The 27,387-nt window shown below is 47.0% G+C and overlaps 1 protein-coding gene and 1 pseudogene across 3 annotated transcripts in view; both read left to right on the plus strand.

Annotated features, from left to right (window-relative positions):
* Window positions 1-27,387, plus strand: part of OSBP2 (oxysterol binding protein 2) — a 197,735-nt gene that overhangs the window by 43,212 nt on the left and 127,136 nt on the right. The gene's annotated exons all lie outside the window — the stretch shown is intronic.
* The window catches only part of LOC141582578 (GTP-binding nuclear protein Ran-like), a 32,072-nt pseudogene continuing 4,685 nt past the window's right edge, over window positions 1-27,387 (plus strand).

Below are 27,387 nucleotides of genomic sequence, written 5' to 3' on the forward strand. Positions count from 1 at the left end.
TGTTGGTCAGGCTGGTCTCGAACTCCTGATCTCAGGTGATCCGCCTGCCTCAGCCTCTCAAACTGCTGGGATTACAGGCGTGAGCCACTGTGTCCAGCCTCATCCTGTTCTTATAACCCTTTTCATTTCTGTAAGATCATTAGTAACGTTCCCACTTTCATTTCTGATTTCAGTAATTTGAGTCTTCTCTTGTTTTCTAGCTGAAGGCTTGCCAATTATGTCAATCTCTTCAAAGAACCAACTTTTGCTTTCATTAATTCTATTGGTTTTTTAATTCTCTTTTTCATTTACTCCAACTCTAATCTTTTTTTTTTTTTGAGACAGAATCTATTAGTACTATTACTTTCCTATTGTTACTATTTCTTGATTTTAGCAAGAATTTATGAGTGTACTTTTATTTATTTATTTATTTACTTACTTACTTACTTACTTATGTATTTTGAGACGGAGTCCCACTCTGTCTCCCAGACTGGAGTGCAGTGGCACGATCTTGGCTCAGTGCAACCTCCACCTCCTCAGCCTCCCAAAGTTCTTTGATTACAGGCGTGAGCCACTGCACCTAGTCGAGTGTACTATTATTTTAAATCAAAACCTGTTCTTAAACTAAGAATGCTTTTTTATTCTTTAGGTACTGGGACATTTCCGTAAGTTCTGAATCTTTAGTTGGTTAACATCATTAGCTTATTCTCTCAACCATAAGCATGTGGCCAGGAGTACCTAATCTCCTGGGAATGTAACCCAGCAGGTTTGGCTTTCTCTGGCCTTTTTTCAAGATGGAGTCACTCTGGTTAGGATGCCTTGACACTGTCACCACTGGAACAAATGAACTTGTGACATTTAGCTGGATAAAGGAAGATCAGGCAGAGCCTGCTTGAATTGAAAGTTTGAAGAGTCAGGATTTACAAATGAGGCCACAGACTTGTTTCTTTTTTTGATGTTTTTTGTTTTTGAGACGGAGTCTCGCTCTCTCACCCAGACTGGAGTGCAGTGGTGCAATCTTGGCTCACTGCAACCTCCACCTCCTGGGTTCAAGCAATTCTCCTGCCTCAACCCCCAAGTAGCTGAGATTACAGGCATGCACCACAATGCCCAGCTAATTTTTGTATTTTTAGTAGAGATGAGGTTTCCCCACATTGACCAGGCTGGTCTTGAACTCCTGGCCTCAAGTGATCTACCCACTTCAGCCTCCCAAAGTGCTGAGATTACAGGCATGAGCCATGGCGTCCGGCCACAGACTCGTTTCTGTGGCACAAGCAGGACGGGGATGGAAGTATTGAGACTGATTTCTGCTTGGTCGAAGAATGAAACAGAGTGCACTATGGGGGAGGGAGAGGTAAGGAACAAAGCAAAAGGTCCCAGCCAGAGGGCTTGGGCTGAGGCAGGGCCTACGGTCCTTCCAGGGCTTGAATGCTGTCATTCTGGGCTGCGTTTGCCTTTCTTTAACTGTTCCGTTTCCAAATTTGGTAGAATATTCTGTGGTAGTGTGGACAGAACAGTGGGCCCAGGGGCAGGTCTGATGCTAGATAAGTCACTGAATCTCATGATGCTTCAGTCTCCTTGTCTATGGAATGAATAATTGACCAGGCTTCTCCCCAAGCCCAGCTCTGGGGCCTTGGTCAAGTCAGTGATTTTCTGCGCTCCAGTTCCCTGTCTTCAGCATTCCTGCTTAGTTGCTGGGAGGATTACATGATGGTAATTGGCAAGTGTGTTGCATGGTAGATGCAACCAACTTCACTCATGCAGCATAGCTGGTGGGTCAGGTGTCCCGGGTAAACAAAAAATAAAATTCTAACGCCACCCCCACAACCATCTGAATGGACTTCCTCCGAGGCCAGGGCACTCAAAATTTAATGTGAAAGACGGGTTCAGGCCATGATGGGAAGTGGGAGTCGGACATGCCTCATAATACCTCTAGGCTGTTAACATCGACACAGACCTTAAGTCGGATAGGAAACTTTGACAGTCTATTTTCTCTGAAGCCTGCTACCTGGAGGCTTCATCTGCATGATAAAACTGTGGTCTCCACCACCTCTTATCACAACCCAGGTATTCCTTTCTAGTGATAACTCTTTTTGGGGTTTTTTTTGGAGATGGAGTCTCTCTCTGTAGCCCAGGCTGGAGTACAGTGGCACAATCTCAACTCACTGCAACCTCTGCCTCCCAGATTCAAGCAATTTTCCCGCCTCAGCCTTTTGAGTAGCTAAGATTACAGGCATGTGCCACCATGCTCGGCTAATTTTTGTATTTTTAGTAGAGTAGGGTTTCACCATGTTGGCCAGGCTGGTCTCCAACTCCTGACTGTTAAACATGCGCTCTGAATGAAGAGACACCGCGCCCCCCACCCCCGACCCACCAACAGGCATTGTTTGAGCAGCAGGGCTGTTTATTCACCCGGGGGCGGGCGGGGGCGCTGAGTCTGAAAAGGGAGTCAGCAGAGGGCAGTGGGATAGGAGTTTGTTTTATAGGTTTGGGGTGGGCAGTGGAAAGTTACAGAAGTTACAGTTTAGGGCAGTTTTTTGAAAGCTGGGAGGGGGTTGTAGGGTCTGGAGTCATGAGGTTGACCAAGGTTAGTTACACAGTCCAATGCCCTTATCAATTGAGGCGGGAATAAGGAACAATAGAAAATGTCTTAAAGTTAAGTAGGCACAGGGGTTGATCATTTCTTCCTGTTTTCACGGTCTTCCAGTTACTTCAGATTTTCCAGGAACTCATCTGGGGTGTCCGTGTAGGTCACAGAAGTTAACATGGCGTCCATGGGGCTGTCAGTTGGTCTAAAAGACCTTACACTGACCTCAGCTTTGGGAGACTTGTCTCAGCCTCCCAAAGTGCTGGGATAACAAGCATGAGCCACTGTACCCAGCCTCTATTGGTAACTCTTTCAATAAATTGCCAATTAGAAAAAATTTAGATCTACCTATAACCGGGAAGCCCCACCCCCTTAAAGTTGTCCGGCCTTTCTGGACCAAACCAATGTATTTCTTGAATGTATTTGATTGAAATTTCATGTCTTCCTGCAATAAAACCAAGCTGCACCTGGGCCACCTTGGGCATACATTTTCAGGATCTCCTGAGGGCTATGCTAGAGCCATGGGCACTCATATTTGGCTCAGAATAAATCTCTTCAAATATTTTAGAGTTTGACTCTTCGTTAACACTCAGCACTCATAAGTCATCCCACCCACAGTGGGTGGCAGGAGATGGGCAGAATCACCCGTAGGAGATCAGGTGCCCAGGGCATTTGAGAGGTGAAAGGATAAAACTGCTTTCACTGTCCCCAGGCAACTTATGTCCAGCACCACGTGTTTCCCCGAAATGAGGCGCAGCGGCCCCCGCAAGGGATTCACCTCTGGAAAGACATTCACCTTCTGCTCTGGGCAAAGACATGCTGCTTGTGGCTGTAGGAGGGACAGCCATGGTCATCCTGGGGGAGGTGTGCTCACACTTCCCAAAAAAGTGCCTGTGTCAGTCAGCAAGGAGTCTGCAAGCTGGGATGGTGGCCCTTCCCTGCTAGCCCTTCCCCAGCTGTGGGCCTTCCTCTGAGCCCAGGACCAGATGTTGGAGCAGAGCACTGTTCAGCAGCACCCAGCCATCTCTGCGCACTGCAGTAGTGATTCTCGGCCTAGGCACTTGAAATTTGACCTTTTGGGGTTTTCCAGTTTTATATTTGTGGCTTGAACTTGCCAGTTGCCTCAAATGAGCTGAAGAAAGGAATACTTATTTCCAAGCCACTTTTCTTTTCTTTTCTTTTTTTTTTAAATAAAGATGGGGTTTCTCCATGATGGCCAGGCTGGTCTTGAACTCCTGACCTCAGATGATCCACCCACCTCAGTCTCCCAAAGTGCTAGGATTACAGGTGTGAGCCACCGTGCCTGGCCCTCTTTTTTTTTTTTTTGAGACAGAGTCTCATTCTGTCACCTAGGCTGGAGTGCATTGGTGTGATCTTGGCTCACTGCAACCTCCGCCTCCTGGGTTCAAGTGATTTTCCTGCCTCAGCCTCCTGAGTAGCTTCTGAATAGTACAGGCACCTGCCACCACACCTGGCTAAGTTTTATATTTTTGGTAGAGACAGGGTTTCCCCATATTTGCCAGGCTGGTCTCCAACTCCTGACTTCAAGTGATCCACCCACCTCGGTTTCCCAGAGTGCTGGGATTACAGGATTACTGCCTCCAACCTAGACCACAGCGTAATTTTTATCATATAAAAATAATCCCTGGCTGGGTGAGGTGGCTCACACCTGTAATCCCAGCACTCTGGGAAGCCAAGGCAGGTGGATCACTTGAGGTCAAAAGTTTGAGATTAGCCTGGCAAACATGGGGAAACCCTATCTCTACTAAAAATACAAAAATTACCTAGAGGCCAGGTGCAGTGGCTCATGCATGTAATCCCAGCACTTTGGGAGGCTGAGGTAGGTGGATCACTTGAGGTCAGGAGTTAGAGACCAGCCTGGCCAACATGGTGGCCTGTCTCTACTCTAAATACAAAAATTAGCCGGTCATGGTGGTAAACACCTGTAACTCCAGCTACTCAGGAAGCTGAGGCAGGAGAATCACTTGAACCCAGAGGCAGCGGTTACAGTGAGCTGAGATTGTGCTACTACTGCACCCCAGCCTGGACAACAGAGTGAGACTCCACCTCAAAAAAAAAAAAAAAAAAAAAAAAAATAGCTCGGCATGTTGCATGCCTGTAATCCCAGCTACTAGGGAAGCTGAGGCAGGAAGATCGTTTGAACCAGGGAGGTGGAGGTTGCAGTGAACTGAAATTGCATCACTGTACTGCAGCCTGGTAGATAGCAAGACTCTGTCTCAAAAAAAACAAAAACAAAAACAAAACAACAGCAACAAAAAACCTGGTAGACTTCTGCACCTTATATGATCTTGTACTTTAACCTTTCAGAGGGAATGAATGTCATTTAAACGACATAATCCTGTAAACCAAAAAAATCTGAGACTATTTCAATCAATTTAGAAGTTTATTTTGCCAAAATTAAGGACTTACTTATGACACAGTTTCAAGAGCTTCTGACAATGTGCCCAAGCAGGCTACAACTTAGTTTTATACATTTTAGGCAGACACAAGACATCAGTCAATGCAAGATGTACATTCGTTCAGTCCAGAAAGGTGGGACAGGGGTACAGATGGGTGGGAGGGATGGGTGAGGTTTCCAGGTCATAAGTGGATTGAAAGATTTTCCCAATGGTAGTTGATTGAAAGAGCTTATCTAAAGACCTACAATCCATACAAGGGAATGTCTGGATTCAGATCAGAGATCTTGGAGACCAGGGTTCCTATTATGCAGATGTAGCCTCCAGGTAGCAGGCTTCAGAAAGGATAGATTGTAAACGATTCTCATGAGACTTAAAAGATGCCACATTCTTAGTTCTCTCCTGGATCAAGGAAAAGACCTTGAAAACGAAAGAAATTCTTTAGTGAATGTAGATTTTCCCGAGAGACAAATTTGCAGGGCCATTTCAAGATATGTCAAAGAAATGTACTTTACAGTAAAATACTTTGATCTCTTTCAGGGCCTGCTGTTTGGCATGTGATAATATACTAGAGTTGGGCTGGAACTTGGTGTCATTGCTACAAGAAGTTTTTTTTTGTTAATTTAATTTAATTTTTATTTTATTATTATTTTTAAAGACAGGGTTTCACCATATTGGTCAGGCTGGTCTCGAATTCCTGACCTCAGGTGATCCACCTGCCTCAGCCTCCCAAAGTGCTGGGATTACAGGCATGAGCCACCGCGCCCTGCTACAAAGTTTTAAGATCTCTGCTTTAATGTTTAATTTATTGTTTAATTCAGGTCAACCGTGCCTGAATCCAAAGGGAGGAGGGTACAATGAGTCATGTTCAACCTCCACTTTTCATCATGGCCCTAGCAAGTTTGTGTTCGTTTTTTGAGACAGAGTTTTGCTCTTGTTGCCCAGGCTAGAGTGCAATGAATGGCGCCATCTCAGCTCACTGCAACCTCCTCCTCCCAGGTTCAAGTTATTCTCCTGCCTCAACCCCCAAGTAGCTGGGATTACAGGTGTGTACCACCACACCTGGCTAATTTTGTATTTTTAGTAGAGATGGGGTTTCACCATGTTGGTCAGGCTGGTCTCTAACTCCCTACCTCAGGTGTTCCACCCACCTCAGACTCCCAAAGTGCTGAGGTTATAGACGTGAGACACCATGCATTTTTAAAGTTAACTTTGGAATGCCCTTGGCTGAAAGGAGTAGTCCATTTACATGGTTGATGGGTTAGAATTTTGTTTTCAGTTTATAGCCCTATATGAACTTAAACTTCAGGAGGAAGGTGTGGCAGCTCCCACAGAGGCGAGAACCAAGACCCCTGCAGTTGGAAGGGAGACTTGCATGTGGATTAGCACAGTGTGAGGTAGGAGGCCCTCAGTGTCTTGGGGTGGCTGTAGGTGGGGGGTGGGTGTGGGTTGTTCCTGGTGGGAAGTGAGCTCTGAGAAGCTTCAGAATATTGAGATGGAGGCAAGGAGGGCAGGAAAGAAGACTCTCCAGGCAGTGGGAGTGGTTGCAGCAAAAGGGTAGATGTGTTCAGGGACCATGGGGCTTCTCTGCGGCCTGGGCATCACAGGCAGCCACACTGCAGCATCCCCCAGCCTGGGAGTCACCAGGGGAGGTTCAAGTTAACTTGTTGGAGTCAGTTCCGTGCTTCTTCCCTTGAAGCTGAGGGTCTTGGCCTGGGCAGGATCTGGGACTTGGGCCTCCATCTGGCCAGGAAGGAGGTGGATGGGAGGGCTGGACAGGCTTAGTGGCCAGAGTGTAGAAGTCACCTGTCCACCCCAGGAAGCCAAACTATCTTTGCTCAGCAGCCCTCAGAGAGCAGAACGATGTGCTTTCCCCAAGGATTTTGCATCTGATGGTTTGAACACTGGTTATTTTGCTCCCTTTGAAAAGGGGTTTGGATAACAGTTGCTGTTGGACTTATCCCCAGGAGAAGGGCATATTTGCCTGCAGTCAGCCCTTCAGGGGAAATAAAAACTTTTCCCACATATTTTAAGTTCTCATAAGTGTTAAGATGCATGCTCTGAATGAAGAGACCCCCCAAACAGGCTTTGTGTGAGCAGCATGGCTATTTACTCACCCAGCTGCGGGCAGGCTGAGTCAGCGAAGGGCAGTGGGATAGGAGTTGGTTTTATAGGTTTGCAGTAAGCAGTGGAAAGTTATAGAAGTTATGGTTTAGGGCGGTTTTTTGCAAGCTGGGAGGGGGTCATAGGATCTAGAGTCACAAGGTTGACCAAAGTCAGTTACATAGTCCAGTGTCCTTATCAAATGGGGCGGGAATAAGGAGCAATAGAGAATGTCTCAAAGTTAAGTAGGTGCTGCAGGGGTTGATCATTTCTTCCTCTTTTCGCGGTCTTCCAGTTACTTCAGATTTTCCAGCAACTCATCCAGAGTGTCCGTGCAGGTCACAGAGGTTAATATGGCATTCATGGCACCGTCAGTCAGCCTAAAAGACCTTACAATAAGGATTTGAAAGCAGTGAAGCCAGCATGTCGTGTAAAATGCCCTGGAATTCAGTGGCCTTTTCTCTAGTCAGTTTGGTATTCCTTCCATGGAGCTGGTGCCAGCTTTCACATTCCCATCTACCTGTGTATTTGGGGTTGGATGATACATTTTTCCCTGTGTGGAATTTATTAGTTCTTAATTGTTACGTGCAAATATTGTGTCACGTCCATCAAACTCCGAGAAATCAGAGGCACATAGCACTTGTAAGAATTACACTGAGTCTTTTTTTCTGCTGCTTGGGGGAAAAAATAGATTTTCCTTTGATTCATCACTCAAAAGAAATGGACTTCAGCCAGAAATTGGGCAGACTTTTCCAAGCGTGTGAGAAATACCGAAACTCCCTACTGGTGTTTTCCCTTCACTCTCCCTCTGTTTATGGTCCCTGCTTACTGTTGACATTGGAAGGCTCCTGTTCTGTGAAGGAAAGCAATGCAATCCTGCAAGGTCACTCAAAGGCAAAATGGTTCTTATGCACTAAAGTGCACGCATGTGTCCCTCTGCGGGCTTTGATCGGTGTCCTTTTGTGTCCTGGGGGCTGAGCCAGATGCAGGGAAGTCAGAGATGAATGGTCACAGGCTTGGACCTGGCCCTTGAGGAGCTCACTGTCTGGGGTTGGGGCGAGACTTCGTGTGGGTAGCACAGGTGCACTGGCGCATGCAGAGGAGAGAAGAGCTGTGTCTGGGGTGGAGTAGGACCTCACCTTCCCCCATGCCTCTTGCCTCATACCCCTCCCTGCTCTGTAGCAAGCTGCCTTATCCTCCCCACATCCTTTGTGTCACCCCTGCAGGCTCTCCCTCCGCCTCAGGGAGCCCGTGTGCTGTACTGTCCTGCCCTGCCGGCCTCCCGTTGGGGTCTCCATGTGTGTCTGACTCCTCCACCTGGAGCTGCTCCGCACAGACCTCCTGCCACTGAGCTGAGGCTGGGGGTGACCTGTCCAGCCCCATGGCCTCTGGATCAGCTTTGGTCATTGCCTCCTGGGGCTGCCCTTGCCCCACCTTAAACTTTCCCTTGCCACATAGCGATCTGCTGACCATATCTTCCTGTCCCCATCGCTGATCTTCCCCACATCTGTCTTCAAGCTCATAAAAACTCCCCGTCTTTGCCAGGCGCGGTGGCTCATACCTGTAATCCCAGCACTTTGGGAGGCCGAGGCGGACGGATCACGAGGTCAGGAGTTTGAGACCAGCCTGACCAACATGGTGAAACCCCGTCTCTACTAAAAATACAAAAATTAGCCAAGTGTGTTGGTGCTCGCCCGTAATCCCAGCTACTCGGGAGGCTGAGGCAGGAGAATCACTTGAACTAGTGAAGCGGAGAGGTTGCAGTGAGCTGAGATCATGCCACTACACTCCAGCATGAAGTTTTTTGAGACTCTGTTTCCAAAAACAAAAAACAACACAAAAAACTCCCCATCCTTGACCCTTCTGCTTTCTTCCTATATACTCAGACTTCCTGCGGGGCAGCCTCTCCTCTTTCTTGCTAGAACCCTATCTTCCTGACCTCTTGGCTTTCAGCACATGCACCTCCAACACCCTAGCCAAGATCAGCTCACTTGTTTCCTCCCATGAGCCTCTTCTCAGCTACTGGGGGACAACATCTAGCTGTGTAGGGTGTAGCCACTAAACACTTACGCTTCACACCGGCTGGGCATGCCAGACCCAAAGGGTGCTTAGAACAGAGAGGGTGTGGAACTCTGGGCAGCTGATGGCTGGGACCCCAGATGATGTCCTGGGCCATAGATCAGGGGTCTTCCCTGCTGGGCTGGAGATGGGACAGGGCTCCGTATCACCAGAGAGACCAGAGCTCACCACAGGACAGAGCAGCCTTTCAAGACAGTCCTAATTCTCAGACTCTCACTTCCTTTCTTATACTTTATTAGAAAAATTCATACGAGGAAGGGCATGGAGGTTTCTGGCGTTCTGATCAGGCAACCCAGGACTGTGTGATCGGCTCTTCAAGCAGCTTCTGAACTATAGGCCTTCTTTGACTTCGGGAAGCTTTGTCTCATTTCCAGCTGCCATCTGGTGGCTGGATTGAGGCCCTTCTGAGTGCATGTTGAGTCAGCCAGGGCTGGCTTGCTCATCTGTCTTTTTAAAGTCCCTGCAGGGGCATCAGAATGTGAGACCTCTGGGGAGAAGAGTCCAACCAGGAAAAGGAACTTTTACCTAGGCATCCCCCACCCTCCAAGAGGGGCAGACCTGGCCCAGGGACTGGTCAATTGTGTCCCTCTTCAGCGTTCCATGCCACTCATTCTTCTAAATCCTGGTGTCTTGGTGCCTCTGCTAGGATTGTGCCCCACCCCTCAGCCCTCAGGTCCCCCAAGGCCCTTGGCCATGGAGCTTGTCCTCAACTTCCGGACCTCGTTCCCTGGTCGGCATGCCCTCGCGTCTTCAGCCACACCTTAACGTGGAGTGCCAGTCCCCACACAGCCTGATCTCACTAGGCCCCATCCACCTCTGCCCCACGTGGCCACCTCCAGACCCTGTGGGCTCTGGCTCAGTAATCTTAAAGTCAGAAGCTCTTTTCTGGCCAGCACAGCAGTTACCCTGCCCTTCCAGATCCCACTGCTCCAGGAGGCAGCTGCCTTTTTCTCATCCTTTCTCACTTGGCCTCTCCCTGCGGTTCACTCCTGCTGGGGTGAGTTCTTCCTCTCTCTCCTTGTTGTCTGGTTTCCTTCACACCCGTTTGTCGTCTGTCTAACCATGGGCCAGTCCAGGCACTAGACAGGTTCGGCCTGAATCTGGACTGTGTCACTTAGAAGCCAAGTCCCTGTGTCTCTGTCTCCTTACCAGTAAAGTGGATGTAGTGATAAAGACCTCTTAGGGTTGTCAGGAGGGATAAATCAAATCATGTTACAAACTGCCCAGCAGTCACTGGAGTGTGGTGGCCACTCAGCTGAAAGCAGTGACGCTGATGGTCTTTTTGGTGATCACCTGTCAGTTCTGCACCTTGTACCTTCAGGCAGGGGTGATAGGGCTCTTCTCTGATCAGGTACACATGCCATGCAGCCACGATCTGTGGTGACTCCTCCCAGCCGTGCAGACCACACTCCTCAAACCCAGGGTATCTGCTGGACCTTGATCAGTACCTGTCCCCTTCGTGTGGGTCCCTTGCCACCTTTCTCCTATCCCCCAGTGGCTCTAGAAGTCCTTGCTACTCTGTGAATTGTCACTGCTACCTCCTGTCTCACAGCAAAAGATCTTGCTTCCTCATTCATAGAATAAAACCAGATCCACAGCCTGAGCCCCTTGGCTCCCTGCCGTCACGCTTATGCTCTTCCATCCCCTGCCATGTGAATCCCTAATGATTCCAATAGAGACATCTCTCTACTTTGAAGCAGTACCCAGCTTCAAAGAGGGATTTTCTCCCTCTTGCTGGGGGACTTGGTTTTATCACTGTTTCCTCCCCTCCCCACCCCTCCCCACCTCCTCTTTCCTGTCTTGCTCTGTCACCCAGGCTGGAGTGCAGTGGCACTATCTCAGCTCACTGCAACCTCTGCCTCCCAAGTTCACGCGAATCTCCTGCTTCTGCCTCCCAAGTAGCTGGGTATACAGGCATGCACCACCATGCCTGGCTAATTTTTGTATTTTAGTAGAGACAGGGTTCTACTATGTTGGCCAGGCTGGTCTCAAACTCCTGACCTCAGGTGATCCACCTGCCTTGGCCTCCCAAAGTGCTGAGTTTACAGATATGAGCCCCTGTGCCCGGCCTTATCGCTGTCTCCTGGTCTCTTCCTACTGCATATGACCCACCACTCTCTACTTTGAAACTGTCCTAGCCAAAGTCTCAGGATACCTTCCAGACCTGGCAGTTGACCAAGAAGTGAATCTGGGTGTCACTCTGAGTCCTACCCTCACTTACCCCTCCCTGCAGCAGATCCTGTCAGCAGCGGACCAGAGCACTTTCACATCTGCCCGCTGCCCTCCATCTGCCTGGCCTCCAACCCAGTTTTACTACCTGGCCTCCTGGATTCTGGACCCCAGCAACAGCAAGAGGGGGTCTTTTTAAAATGCAGTTCTGCTTGGTTCCAGTTCCACTCTGCAGCTAGAAAACATGGACAGAGCTGGGTGCTGTGGCTCACGCCTGTAATCCCAGCACTTTGGGAGGTCGAGGCGGGTGGATCATGAGGTCAGGAGATCGAGACCATCCTGACCAACACGGTGAAACTCTGCCTCTTAAAAAAAAAAAATTAAAATTAAATTAAATTAAAAATGTGGTCAGAATGCACAGAGCAGCTATTTGAGCACCCTGAAAATTAAGTAGCCACAAGTAGGTTGGAGAAGAACAGGTTCTGAGGAAACATCAAACAGGTGGTGAGTTTATAGTTTTTTTCCCTCCAGTATCTTCTGGAGTGGACTCAGGAGAGACCCAGAAGTGAGCAGGCAGAGAAAACACCTGGAGAAGCCCTCTAGTTCAGGCTCAAGGAGGAAGGGGTCTCCTGGCAATGATAGCAGTGTCGACAGGGGGCCTGCAGATGCCAAAAACTCCGAAGAATCCATCCACGCCAGTAGGAAGAGCTCTGGTGCCCAGAGGTGAGGGAACCCCTGTTGCAGTTTTCTCTCGCTCTTCCTACTCCTTAGCCCACGATACAGGTGCAGTGGTGGGAAGTGGACAGCCAGAGGAATGAAACAGAGAGCCAGAAAAAAACCAGATCACAGAGAGGGGCCCTTGGGAGAGCAACCCCATTATGTCGATGTCATGAATTCCTGGCTTCATGTCCACACTGCACATGGATGGATCTGATCCTACACAACATATGAAAGATTTTGAGAACTGAACATAAAGCTACGTGAATACCCATGTCCCTGTGACGCTGGCTGGCGCACACGTGGGACAGATCCATATTGTACTGCAAAGGGCCAGGTGCGGTGTAACCTGGCACTTTGGGAGGTTAAGGTGGGTGGATCATTTGAGGACAGGAGTTCGAGACTAGCCTGACCAACAGGGTGAAACCTCATTTCTACTGAAATTACAGAAAAATTAGCCAGGCGTGGTGGTGCACACCTATAATCCCAGCTACTCGGGAAGCTTAGACAAGAGAATCACTTGAATGTGGGAGGCAGAGCTCACAGTGAGCCATGATCGCACCACTGCACTCCAGCCAGGGCGATAGAGCAAGACTGTCTCAAAAACTAAAACAAATAGTACTGCAAAGGCTTTGAAAATGGAGCTAACAGTGAAACCACCATCCAGAGAAGGCTGGTTACTGTGTGTGGCCTTAACCCAACTCAGCTGATAGACTGCTAAAATGAAAATATGAAATTGCCAACATCAGGAATAAAATAAACAATAGCACAAACAAACATAAAAGGATACTATAAAAAAACATAAACAAACATAAAAGGATAATACTACAAAAACATAAACAAACATAAAAAGCATGTAAACAGACATAAAAAGCACAAACATAAAAAGCACAAACAACATAGAAAGCACAAGCAAACATGAAAGGATAATACTACAAAAACATAAACAAACATAAAAAGCACAAACAAACATAAAAGGATAATACTACAAAAACATAAACAAACATAAAAAGCACAAGCAAACAAAAGGATAATAAGTACAAAAACATAAAATAGATAAATAATACATAAAATGGTACAGGCAACTCTGCTGACAAATTTGACAACTTGAATGAAATGAACCAATTCCTCAAAAGTCAAATTCTAAAACTTACCCGAGATCAAATCCATAACCTCAATAATCCTATAAATAAAACTATTTAAATAAATCCTATAATAGAACTATTAAATAAATTAGTTTAAAATACTTCAAAAAAGAAGTCTTCAGGCCTACATGATTTCACAGGTAAATTTTATCACATATTTGAAAAAAGAATAACACTATTTCCATAAAATCTCTTCCAGAAAACAGAAAAGGAGTAATTTTTTTTCTTTCTTTCTTTCTTTCTTTTTTTTTTTTGAGATAGACTCTCACTCTGTCACCCAGGATGGATTGTAGTGGCAAGATCTTGGCTCACTGCAACCTCTGCTTCCTGGGTTCAAGCAATTCTCCTGCCTTAGCCTCCCAAGTAGCTGGGATTACAGGCGCCTGCCACCACGCCCAGCTATTTTGTGTGTGTGTGTATTTTTAGTAGAGATGGGCTTTCACCATGTTGGCCAGGCTGGCCTCAAACTCCTGACCTCAGGTGATCCTCCTGCCTCAGGCTCCCAAAGTGCTAGGATTACAGGCATGAGCCACTGCACCCAGCTTTTCTTTCTTTCTTTCTTTCTTTTTTTTTTTTTTTTTTTTTGAGACAGAGTTGTACTGTCGCCCAGGCTGGAGTGCAATGCCACTATCTCAGCTCACTGCAAACTCCACCGCCTGGGTTCAAGTGATTCTCCTGCCTCAGCCTCCCTAGTAGCTGGGATTACAGGTGTACACTGCCACATCTAGCTTTTTTTTTTTTTTTTTTTTGATATTTTTAGTAGAGACGGGTTTTCACTACGTTGGCCAGGCTGACCTCGAACTCCTGACCTTGTGATCCACCTGCCTTGGCCTCCCAAAGTGCTAGGATTATAGGCATGAGCCACCATGCCTGGCCAGCATGTGAGTAATTTCTTTTCTTTTCTTTTCTTTCTTTCTTTTTTTTTTTTTTTGAGATGGAGTTTTGTTCTTGTTGCCTAGGCTAGGGTGCAATGGCGCAATCTTGGCACACTACAACCTCCATCTCCCAGGTTTAAGTGATTCTCCTGCCTCAGCCTCCTGGGTAGCTGGAATTACAGGCATGTGCCACCACGCCCAGTTAATTTTGTATATTTAGTAGAGGTAGGCTTTCTCCATGTTGGTCAGGTTGGTCTCAAATTCCCGACTTCAGGTGATTTAGCCACCTCAGCCTCCCAAAGTGCTAGGATTACAGGCATGAGCCACTACGCCCAGCCTAGAAGTGAATAATTTCTAACTCATTTATAAGGACAACATACCCTGATACCAAACTGCACAAAGTTAGTACAAGAAAAGAAAACTTTAGACTAATATTTCTCATGAGCATAGATGAAAATGTCTTCAACAAAATCTTAACAATTTGAACCCGGCAGTACAATAGAATAATACACCATGATCAAGTGGATTTCATGCTAGGAGTGCAAGGTAGGTTCCATATTTGAAAATCAGTAAATGGAGCTGGGCACAGTGGCTCACACCTGTAATCCCAGCACTTTGGGAGGCCAAGACAGGCAGATCACTTGAGGTCAGGAGTTCAAGAGCAGCTTGGCCAACATGATAAAACCCTGTCTCTACTAAAAAAAAAAAAACAAAAATTAGCCAGGCATGGTGGTGCATATCTGTAGTCCCAGCTACTTAGGAGGCTGAGTCAGGAGAATTGCTTGAACCTTGGGGAGACAGAGGTTGCAGTGAGTTGAGATTGCACCACTGCGCTCCAGCCTAAGCAACAGAGCAAGACTCTGTGTCAAAAAAAAAAAAAAAGAAAAAGAAAGAAAATCAATAGATGGAATCACAATATTAACAATCTAAGAAAAACTGCATTATAATATCAATTGATACAGGAAAAGGCATTTGACAAAATTTAACATCATTCGTGAAAAAAATAAAACTCTCAGCAAACTAGGACATTCCTCCACCCGATTAAGGGCATCTTCAAGAAACTGACATCAAATGTAGTGCTAGAATACTGAACTAAAGCTTTACTTTCCCCTTAGGATCAGTAAAGTCAAGGATGTCCATGTTCCTCAGTCATATTCTTCCTTATACTGGACGTCCTAGCCAGTATTATAAAGCAAGGAAAAATAAGTCAAAGGCACTCAGATTGGGAAGAAGGAAACAAAGCTATCCTGTTTGCAAGTGACATGATGGCCGTATGGAAAAATCCCAAGAAATCTACAAAAATATTTTTAGAGTAAGTGAGTTTAACAAGGTCACAGGATGCAAGGTCAGTACATAAAGGCCAATCATATTTCTGTGTACTAGCACAGAAATATTTATATAAAAATTAACTCAGGCTGGGTGTGGTGGCTCACATCCATAATCCCAGCACTTCGGGAAGCTGAGGTGGGAGGATCACCTGTGGACAGGAGTTGAAGACCAACCTGGCCAACATGGCGAAACCCCATCTTTACTAAAAATACAGGCACGTAATCCCAGCTACTCAGGAGGTTGAGGCAGGGGAATTGCCTGAACCCAGGAGGCGGAGGTTGCGGTGAGCCGAGATCGCGCCATTGCACTCCAGCCTGGGTAACAAGAGCGAAACTCCGTCTCAAAAAAAAAAAAAAAAAAAAAATACAGGCACGTGCCTATAATTCCAGCTACTCAGGAGGCTGAGACAGGAGAATCGCTTGAACCTGGGAGGCGGATGTTGCAGTGAGCCAAGATCACACTATTGCACTCCAGCCTGGGCAACAGAGCGAGACTCCATCTAAAAAAAAAAAAAAAAAAAAGGAAAAATTAACTCTAAATGTAAACCATACAACTATCATACTTCTACCTATAATCCTAGCAGTTCTGGAGGCTAAGGGGGGTGGATCACTTGAGCCCAGGAGTTTGATACCAGCCTGGGCAATATGGCCGATTTTAAAAAATCATTTACAATGACCCCAAGAAATATTTAGATATAATTATAACAAAACAAATATAGTATCTATATAAATAGCGTTAAATACATAGAAGACCAAAATAAATGAAGAGACATACAATGCTCATGGATCAGAATATTCAAGAGAATGAAGACGTCAGTTCTCCTTTGACTAATCAGTAGCTTTAATGCAATTTCAATAAAAATCCCAGCTGGACATTTTCTCAGCATGGACAAGCTTATTATAAATTTAAATGACAAGATAAAGAAATTCGAATAGCTAAAGCAACTTTGAAGAATAAACTTGGAGCGATTACTCAATTTTAAGAAGTATCATAAGGAAACAAAACAGTGTGATGCTGGCAAACACTATGTAGATTAATTAGATAAACATATACAATAATCGAACAGAATAGAGAGTCCAAAAATGGGCCCACACAAATAAGGTCGGATGGCTTTTGACAGAGGTGCAGAAACAATTTAATTGAGAAAAGATAGTCTTTTCAACAACTATTATTAGAACAATTGGACATCCAAGATAGTCTTTTCAACAACTATTATTAGAACAATTGGACATCCATATGCAGTAAAATGAATCTTGATTTACACTTCTTATTTATCATAAAAATTAACTCAAAATGTAAACCATACAGTTATAAAATTTTACCTGTAATCCCAGAAGTTTGGGAGGCTGAGGCAGGTAGATCACTTGAACCCAGGAGTTCAAGACCAGCCTGGGCGATATGGCGAAACCCCATCTCTACCAAAAATACAAAAGTTAGCCAGGCATAGTGGTATACACCTGTAGTCCCAGCTACTCGGGAGGCTGAGTCAGGAGACAATCATTTGAACCTGGGAAGCTGAGGTTGCAATGTGCCGAGATTATACCACTGCACTCCAGCCTGGGTGACAGAGTTAGACTCCATCTCAAAAAATACAAAGTAAAATAAAATAAAATGCAATTTTGATTTGTATCTCTTCTCTGGCTGCCTTTTGGCCTCTAGACCCATCCAGCTTCTGCTCTCTTCACTGGCACAACATCTTGCTGCCAGACAGCGTGAATGGTATAACTCTTGTTGGCAAAGTCTCTTCCCTAGCATCCAGCCCCTTCCCACACCCTATTTTCCTTAAGTCTGTTTTCCCTCCAGGGAGAGACCAGTCAGGAAAGCCTTCCCTGAGCCTCCTGCCTGGGCCAGATGTTTGCTCCCAGGTGTTTGCTCCTTGGCTCAGCACCCCACCCCCAGCACGGCTTTGTAGCAGTCTGAGCATGGGTTTCCTAGAGCCTGAGTCCCCATTTGTCAGTTCACTAAAAGCTTCAATTCTGTGCTTCCCAGGGTCCTTCCCATCAAAGATTTCTAAGCCAATGAGAGCAGAGATGCTGTAGCCAGCCTGCCTGGGTTCAAATCATGGCTCCCAAACTTACCCACGGAGTGACCTTGGACAAGTTGCTTGCCGTCTTTTGCCTCATTTCTCTCCTTTGTAAAATGGGTTTCATGATAAAAGCAACTCTTAGAGGTGCTGTGAGAATTAGCTTAGATAATTTATAAAGTGATCTTGCCACACGGCTTGGCAAATGCTCTGCTAAAGCAAGCTGTAGTTACTGATAGGCACTTTTGCAGCTTTAAAATGATACAGGTTCCCAAGACCTCTGCGCTGCTAAAACAGAATGAGAATGACTTTTGGGAGCAGGGAGTACTTGTATTTTTTTTTCAAAAGCTCCTCGAGTGGGATTGGCAGATTCAACAAATAAAAACACAGGTTGGTCGGGTGCAGTGACTCACGCCTCTAATCCCAGCACTTTGGGAGGCCGAGGCAGGCAGATCCCTTGAGGTCAGGAGTTCGAGATCAGCCTGGCCAACATGGTGAAACCCCTTTCTACTAAAAATGTAAAAATTAGCCAGGTGTGGTGGTGTATGCCTCTAATCCCAGCTACTTGGGAGACAGGAGAATTGCTTGAACCCAGGAGGTGGAGGTTGCAGTGAACTAAGATTAGCTATTACTCTCCAGCCTGGGCAACAGAGTGCCAAAAAAAAACAAAACAAAACAAACAAAAAAACCCCACAGGTTTAATTTGAGCTTCAAATACAAAACGAATAATGTTATAGTATAAGGATGTATCAATATTTGGGCAGTCTTTATACTAAAATTTTATTGTGTCTCTGAAATGTAAATGTAACTGGGCATCCTGCATTTTATCTGCCAGCATTTAACCCTATCCTGGGGGACCTTGACACCCAGCCCACTTGGGGGTTCTGCTCCCAACTCCCTGGTCTAAAGGCAGACCTCCAAGTCAGAAAGAGAGAGTTTCCTTTTACTTGACACAGGGGGGCGCTAGAAGATGGCTTGTTCGCTTTCTTTTCCGTAACTCAGTGTCTAGGAAAAAACTAGCAGATTGGCTGGCTTGCAACATCTCTCTCAGTAGCTGTGATTCATTTTCAGATGTTCAGGTCGGCCTCCCAGACGACTCTGGGAGGCTGTAAGAAGCCGATACAGAGCTGGCCACCTCTGTCTTGGGCCTTCACTTCTGGGGGGCTAGCCTAGCTCCTCAGGGGCTCCCCTGTCCTCGCTTCGCCCCCCAACCCCCTGCAGGGCTCACCTGCCCTCCATTGATGTCATAACTCTATTCTGATATCACAGCCCAGCACTTGGAATTATCCCAGGCAGTCCAGGTTCTGCCCTTAGAGCAACTAAGGCAGGCAGTTGAGCGGGGAGCGGGGAGGTGAGGAGGCAGTTGGGTGGCTGGTGGCCCTAGAGGCTGACCCTAAAGAACACCTGGACAGCCTGCCATCCTATTGCTCCAAAACGAAAATCCTCTAAAAGGTAGGACTTGGAAGACTTTCCTCCTGTTCCTGTTGGCCGTGATCCCACTGAGGTGGAAATAAATTCCCGGGAAGTGTGGAGTTGTTCTGGCTCTGGAAACAGCTCTCAGGAAACCTGCTGCCTTGTGCCTGGGGACACAAGTGACCTTGGTCCACTCAGCAATCCTCTCTTTGTGTTTGAAGGAATGGCTTCCCAAAGCCCGGTGTTTCTTACTTGTTGGGGGAGTTGTTCCTTAGTGCTTGGAATATGCCTGCAGGTACTGATCCAGGTTCTCTGTGGCCACTGCGTCTGTCCTCACTCCCTAAGAAGCTGGATGGGAACAGGATTGTGTCCTTCTCAGACAAAGGGAAAATATAGGTGCATTCAAGCTATTGCCCCAAAGATTCCTTGGTACCGAGGAGGAGAGACGCCCCATCCTTCCTGCTGGTCAGAGGGTATAAAGAGATCTCTTATGAACCCATTGAGGGAAAATTTAACTGGTATAGATTAAACAACACAATAAAAGAAAACGCTGAATAACTTCTCTCTTACTCTGATAGACATGAAGTCTTCCTGGGGAGCATGTTAAAACTGTAAACTCCTAGAGCAGGACCACTGTGATTCAGATCCAATGGTCATATGCCACCCAGGAACCCCCATTTTAATTTAATTTTTTTTTTTTTTTAATATAGAGACAGGGCCTCACCATGTTGCCCAGGCTGGTCTCAAACTCCTGGGCTCAGGTAATTTTCCTGCCTTGGCCTCCCAAAGTGCTAGGATTACAGGTGTGAGCCACCTGGCCCTCCCCCATTTTTATTTTTTATTTTTGTTTATTTATTTTTGAGACAGAGTCTCGCTCTGTTGCCCAGGCTGTGACCTTGACCGCAAGTGATCTGCCCTCCTCAGCCTCCCAAAGTACTGGGATTACAGGTGTGAGCCACCACTCCCCGCTTCCCCCTTTTTAAAAAAATTTTTAATTTTTATTTTTTGACATGGAGTTTCACTCTAGTCACTTAGGCTGGAATGCAATGGCGCAATCTTGGCTCCCGGAACCTTCACCTCCCAGGTTCAAGCGATTCTTCTACCTCAGCCTCCGGAGTAGCTGGGATTACAGGCATGTGCCACCATGCCCAACTAATTCTGTATTTGTAGTAGAGATGAGGTTTCTCCATGTTGGTCAGGCTGGTCTCAAACCCTTGACTGCAAGTGATCCGCCCACCTCAGCTTCCCAAAGTGCTGGGATGATAGGCGTGAGCCATCGCGCCTGGCCTTCCCCATTTTTATAATAAACATCCCACGAAGGGCTCCTGCCAGCCCTCCAAGCGTCTCACTTTGAGCACTGTCTGCTCTGGCGACTCCCTGGATTGCTTATTCTGCTGGCTGTCTTCCCCCTTTTCCAAATTCCATATTTTTCTTGGAGGGGGGTTGGATTCGGCTTTACTCCGCATATTTATTTAATGTGCAGGATCCGAGGAGACAAAAGTGATGGTGCAGGGCCCTGTTGTTCATCAAGTGCATTGCATCCAGGTGTTTGGCCCCTGCCTTCCAGGTCTAGGTGCAGCCCCTCTTGCTACCTAAGAAAATGGCTTTTGGCTAAATTAGGAGTGCTCTACCCTTTCTTCATCAGAGATCTTCTCTTCATGGTTCTCACCCGAACTGAGAAAATGGGATATGAGCGTGAATTATTGGTCATTAAAACTGATAGTAGAGTCAGGCATGGCAGCTCATGCCTGCAATCCCGGCATTTTGGGAGGCTGTGGAGGGAGGATAACTTGAGGCCAAGAGTGGAGAGCATCCTGGGCAACATAGCGAGATCCCATCTCTCCAAAATACAATAGCTGGGTATGGTGGCATGCACCTGTAGTCCTACCTACTCTAGAGGCTGAGGTGGGAAGAGCGCTTGAGCCCAGGAGGTCAAGGCTACACTGAGCCGTGATCGTGCCACTGCACTCCAGCCTGGGCGACAGAGCAAGACCCTGCCTCTTAAAACAACAAACTGATAGTGGTGGGGCATTGCTCATGGAAGGGACTGGTTTCCGTTTCTCTGGTGGCCCTGGAATGAACACTGGATGGTACCCGGAAGGGCAGCCATGGCTCCTTGATCACTCAGCAGCTCAAGATGCAAATTCCTTCCTGGTTGGCTGTGAATTTAGGCTTTCCCAGTAAAGCCACACAGCTTTTTGAATGAATAAATGCATCTATGCTAGTTCACAGGGTTTTTAGTTGCCATCTTGCCTGTGTGCTCTTGAACTTTTGAGTCCTTTGCATTTGGCAGTGTCCAGGCATTCAGGCCTGGAGCCCGTGAAGTGCCCGCGCTTCCCTGCACGCTCCTGGTCCAGTGGAAAGCAGGACGTGTCCCGGCCCTCAGGTCTTGGTCTTCGGGTTGCAGAATGGAGGGGTTGACCTCACCTAAACCTTCCAAAAAGCAGATGGTCAGACTCTCTTCCCTTCAAATGCCTCTCTGCCCCGACTCACACCTGGGCCATTTCATCCAGTGAGATTGAAGGAGGAGCAAGGAAGTCCGGGTTTCCCCTCCACGATGCCAGGACAGGAAGCTGGACTCAGTCTCTTCCACGTGGCCAGGAAGGGTGGTCCCTGACTGCCCATCTTGGTTTTGGGAGAGAGGAAAACCAGTGCCCAGTCTGGGAAATGAGGGTTTGGGGGATTGTGGTAAAATAGAGGACAGGACTCTGCAGGTCAGGGATAGAGGTAGAGGGTTCATTGCAGGCAGGGCCAGGTGCTCTTTGCAGCTTTAGCAGGACCTTGAATATAATTGCTGCTGTGTAAACATGTTGATTGACAGAGGTGCAGGTAAAAACCTCAGAACAGCTGGGCCTAAGTATGGTACAAAGAAATCTCTGGGATGAGATTTAAATTTTTTTTAACCTGTTATTGTCAGCCTGGCCAACATGGTGAAACCCCATCTCTACAAAAATACAACAACAACAAAATTAGCCAGGTGTGGTGACACGCACCTGTAATCTCAGCTACTCTGGAGGCTGAGCCAGGAGAATTGCTTGGACCTGGGAGGCAAAGGTTGCAGTGAGCCAGGGTCACGCCACTGCACTCCAGCCTGAGCAACAGAGCGAGACACACACACACACACTTTTCTCTCTCTCAAAAAAAATTATGTGTGGGCATGGTGGCTCACGTCTGTAATCCCAGCACTTTGGGAGGCCAAGGTGGGAGGATCACGAGGTCAGGAGTTCGAGACCAGCCTGACCAATATGGTAAAACCCCGTCTCTACTAAAAGTACAAAAATTAGCCAAGTGTGGTGGCACGCGCCTATAATACCAGCTACTTGGGAGGCTGAGGCAGGAGAATCACCTGAACCTGGGAGGCAGAGGTTGCAGTGAGCCAAGATCACACCACTGCACACTCTAGCCCCGGGCGACAGAGCAAGACTCCATCTCAAAAAAAAAAAAAAAAAATGTTGCTGTTATACAAAATAAACAGAAGTAAACAGAAGACTCTCAGGAACCAACACATTCCTGTCACCCAGATTCCATAGTTACCAGCTCATGGCCAGTTTTATCTCTATGCTCCCACTTCTTCCTCTGTCTATATCATTCTGAAGCCCATTGCACAGGTCGTAGCATCCCGTTTGTTAACATGTCTGAATGTATCTTTAAAAGATCAGAATTCCGAGTTGGATGGATATAGGGATGCTTCTGGAAGGAATGCCGTGATGGCTGTGCAGGGAAAGCCCCAGATCCAGTTCAAACTTGTATTGGTTGGTGATGGTGGTACTGGAAAAACGGCCTCCATGAGACCATTTGACTGGTGAATTTGAGAAGTATGTAGCCAGCTTGGGTGTTGAGGTTCATTCTCTAGTGTTCCACACCAGCAGAGGACTGTTAAGTTCAATGCATGGACACAGCCACCGGCGGGAATTCGGTGGACTGAGAGATGGCGATTCTATCCAAGCCCAGTGTGCCTCATAATGTTTGGTGTTACATCGAGAGCTACGTACAAGGATGTGCCTACCTGGCATAGAGATCTGTGTGAGAACATCCCCGTCATGTTATGTGGCAACAAAGTGGACCTTAAGGACAGGAAAGTGACGGCAAAATCCATTGTCTTTCACCAAAAAAAAGAATCTTCAGTACTGCGACACTTCTGCCAAAAGTAACTGCACCTTTGAAAAGCCCTTGCTCTGGCTTGCTGGGAAGCTCTCTGGAAACCCTAACTTGGATTTGTTGCCATGCCTGCCCTTGCCCCACGGGAGGTTGTCATGGGCCCAGCTTTGGCAGCGCAGATGAGCACGACGGAGAGGTTGCTCAGCCAGCTGCTCTCCCGGATGAGGGTGATGACCTGTGAGAAGCTGGAGCCCAGTGTCGGACGTCTGGTTTGATAGGCAGCTGTCCTGTGATGTCAGCGGCGCAGCGTGCATGCCTCATTATTATCCAGCGAAGTGTCACATGTGCTTCATCTGTGGGATGCTGAAGGAGATGAGTGGGCTTTGGGGTGAATGTGGCAGTTTAAAAAATACCTTCCTTGTTCGGACCTGCATATTTAGCTGTTTAGGAATGCAGTTGATTCCTGGAGTTTCAAATGTAAGACTGCTACAGTCGCCGGGCTTGGTGGCTCAAGCCTGTAATCCCAGCACTTTGGGAGGCCGAGGCGGGTGGATCACGAGGTCGAGAGATCAAGACCATCCCGGTCAACGTGGTGAAACCCCGTCTCTACTAAAAATACAAAAAATTAACTGGGCATGGTGGCGCGTGCCTGTAGTCCCAGCTACTCAGGAGGCTGAGGCAGGAGAATTGCTTGAACCCAGGAGGCGGAGGTTGCGGTGAGCCGAGATCGCGCCATTGCACTCCAGCCTGGGTAACAAGAGCGACACTCTGTCTCAAAAAAAAAAAAAAAAAAAAAAAGACTGCTACATGCTACAGTCACATCACAACCTTCTGTGGTGAAATCTTGTTGGTTACTATCATTCCCATATTTTTCATTTAGAATCAGAATAAAGTTGTATTTCTTTCTTTCTTTCTTTTTTTTTTTTTTTTTAAGATGAGGTTTCACCACGTTGGCCGGGCTGGTCTTGAACTCTTCACCTCAGGTGATCTACCCACTTTGGCCTCCCAAAGTGCTGGGATTACAGGCATGAGCCACCATGCCCAGCCAATAAAGTTGTATTTCAAATATCTAAAATATAAATAAATAAAAGATCAGAATTCGTTGTTTTTGTTTTGTTTTTAAGACGGGGTTTCACCATGTTGGTCAGGCTGGTCTCGAACTCCCGACCTCAGGTGATCCACCCGCCTTGACCTCCAAAGTGCTTGGATTACAGGCATGGGCCACCGTGCTCAGTCTCGTGTTTTTTTTTGTTTTTGTTTTTGTTTTTGTTTTTTTAACATAACTAAGTATGATGATCACATCTAACAAATTAATGGTGGGTTGGAATGAAGTTTATTTAAATAAGCCAAGGCTCTCCCTGTCTTACGGAGTTTGCGGAAGTAGAAAAGGGAATGCAGCCTGGGCGTACTGTCTCATGCCTGTAATCCTGGCACTTTGGGAGGCTGAGACAGACAGATCACAAGGTCAGGAGTTCGAGACCAGCCTGACCAACACAGTGAAACTCCATCACTACTGAAAATACAAAAAAAATTTAGTTTGGCGTGGTGGCACGCACTTGTAATCCCAGCTACTCAGGAGGCTGAGGCAGAAGAATTGCTTGAACCCGGAAGGCGGAGGTTGCAGTGAGCCAAGATTGCGCTACTGCACTCCAGCCTGGGTGACAGAGCAAGACTCCATCTCAAAAAAGAAAGAGAAAAAGAAAAGGGAATGCAGAGGGCTGAGAAAGGGGCTGCACATGCACTTCCAGGAGCCAAGCTGGGATCTCTTTAGTTCAGAGAAACCAAAGAGAGGTTAACAGCTCTCAGCTGAGAGGGGATCCGGGCCCTTCTCAATAAAGGAGGGCTGGGTGTGGGCAGGATGTGGTCTTCTGACACTTGCCTCAGTAGGGGCCCTGCAGTGTAAAGGCTGAGGGGCGTGGGTTGGGGAGTTGCTAATGGGAGCACAGTCAGTTCCCAGGTATCCACATTAGGAGGAGGAAGAGCCACTAGAAAGCAACATAGGAAAATGATGGTCTTCAGGAGGTGTGAACAATTTGGATTGAGACATGACCTGTGACCCATACAGATAACTGTGGCCTACCCCTGAGAGACCTGTATAAATCAGTGCTAACTGAAAGAGGCTCAGGGTAAATGGGTCACTCGTGAGTTTGAATGCACGTGCAGAGCTCAGAGGAGATTGATGTTCCGTTCTCAGAAAAATTGAGTTGGATTTTCACACTGAGGGTGACAGTGTTTGTTCTGAGTGCCTCCTCATGGGACTTCAGCCTGCCAGCCAAGCTGAGGAGCCAGCGCAGAAGTGGCCACCTTATTTCAGTAGAAAAGTAGGCCTTATGAAATACGCCTCCGGGGGTGGGGGTTCTTCTTATGAAGAGGTCAGAGCGTAAGAAAAGTGGTTGTCGATAGTTTAGAACATTCTTGCAGCTGGGCACGGTGGCTCAGGCCTGTAATCCCAGCACTTTGGGAGGCCAAGGCAGGCGGATCACTTGAGGTGAGGAGTTTGAGACCAGCCTGACCAACGTGGTGAAACCCCGTCTCAACTAAAAATACAAAAATTAGTTGGGCATAGTGCCATGTGCCTGTAGTCCCAGCTACTCGGGAGGCTGAGGTTGGAGAATCACTTGAACCTGGGAGATGGAGGTTGCAGTGAGCTGAGATCAAGATCTCACTATTGCACTGCAGCCTGAGGGACAAGCATGAAACTCCATCTCAAAAAAAACAAAAACAAAAACAAAAACATTCTTGCCATTAAGGTAGTTTAAGCATCATTTTCCTGCCAGGGCAATTACCTTGATTTCTAATTGTTTCCTTTGTAACTAGAGGGCATAATAGTACTTATCTTTGTAATGATCAGATTGGAGAAGTTTATTCTTTGTTGCTAACCTTCACGTGGATCTGTAGGCATGAGAACCAGACTCTGATGCAGGCAAGGCTGTCAACTCAGGATGTCACTAATTCAGAGGCGGAGGATCCCGGGGGCCAGCCCAGATGCCTGGCCGAAACCTGAGGCTGGCAGGACTGTGATATTTCCCTGGGTACCCCCTGCATTTCACTTGAACAGTTTGGAAAGGTCAAGGCTGAGTATTCTGGGCTGTGGAACTGGAAGTCTGGGCTCTGAGGGGACCTCTTGGTCAGTTTGCTGAATCACAGACCGATGCCTGGTGGTATGAACAAGTATGGCTTAGTAAAACGGATACAAAATTTGGGATCCTGGCTTTGCTCTTGAGTCACTGTGTGACTTTGGACAAGGCCCTCCACCTCTCTGTGCTACAATTTCTTTGTCCATCACAGGGATGAGTAATGTCTGCATCATGGTTGTGAAGGTAAATAACAACAATAATATTTTTAAGATTAGGCTGGGTACAGTGGCTCACATCTATATTCCCAGCACCTTGGGAGACTAAGGTGGGTGGATCACCTGAGGTCAGGAGAAAGACCAGCCTAGCCAACAGGGCAAAACTGTCTCTACTAAAAATACAAAAATTAGCTGGGTATGATACAGGTCTGTAGTCCCAGGTACTCGGGAGGCTGAGGCAGGGGAATCACTTGAACTCGGGAAGAAGAGGTTGTGTAAACAGAGATTGTGCCACTGCATTCCAGCCTGGGCAACAGAGTGAGACTCCATCTCAAAAAAAGAAAAAAAAATTAAATAATACATGGCAAGATGACAAGTTTAGGTGAGAGGGAAGCACATGGAGCAGCTTCTAAATGCCAGTTGTCATCACTACCATTCCAGGCTCTTCAGCTCAGGTCCTTAGTTGACAATAGATCTGTGTGTGACGGTCTCATACGTGTGGGGTGTCTTCTACCTACACGGGATACACCTTCATAGACAGTGATATGGTTTGGCTGTGTCCCACCCAAATCTCACCTTGAACTGTAATAATCCCCATGTATCAAGGGCAGGGCCAAGTGGAGATAATTGAATCATGGGGTAGTTTCCCCCATACTGTTCTCATGGTAGTAAATAAGTCTCACAAGATCTGATGGTTTATAAAGGGGAGTTCCCCTGCTCATGCTTTCTTGCCTGCTGCCATGTAAGATGTGACTTTGTTCTTCATTCACCTTCCACCATGATTTTTATTTTTTTATTTTTATTTTTTTTTTTGAGATGGGGTCACGTTCTGTTATCCAGGCTGGAGTGCAGTGGTGAGAGCTCGGCTCACTGCAACCTCTGCCTCCCAGGTCGAGCAATTCTCGTGCCTCAGCCTCCCAAGTAGCTGGGATTTCAGGCGGGTGTCACCATGCCTGCCTAATTTTTGTATTTTTAGTAGAAACAGGGTTTCACCATGTTGGCCAGGCTGGCCTCAAACTCCTGACCTCAAGTGATCTGCCTGCCTCGGCCTCCCAAAGTGCTGGGATTACTGCGTGAGCCACTGTGCTGCTGGCAGCCTTCCACCGTGATTGTGAGGTTTCTCCAGCCACATGAAACTGTGAGCCCATTAAACCTCTTGCC

This window comes from Saimiri boliviensis, chromosome 21 (assembly GCF_048565385.1).
Source record: "Saimiri boliviensis isolate mSaiBol1 chromosome 21, mSaiBol1.pri, whole genome shotgun sequence".
Classification (NCBI taxonomy): domain Eukaryota; kingdom Metazoa; phylum Chordata; class Mammalia; order Primates; family Cebidae; genus Saimiri; species Saimiri boliviensis.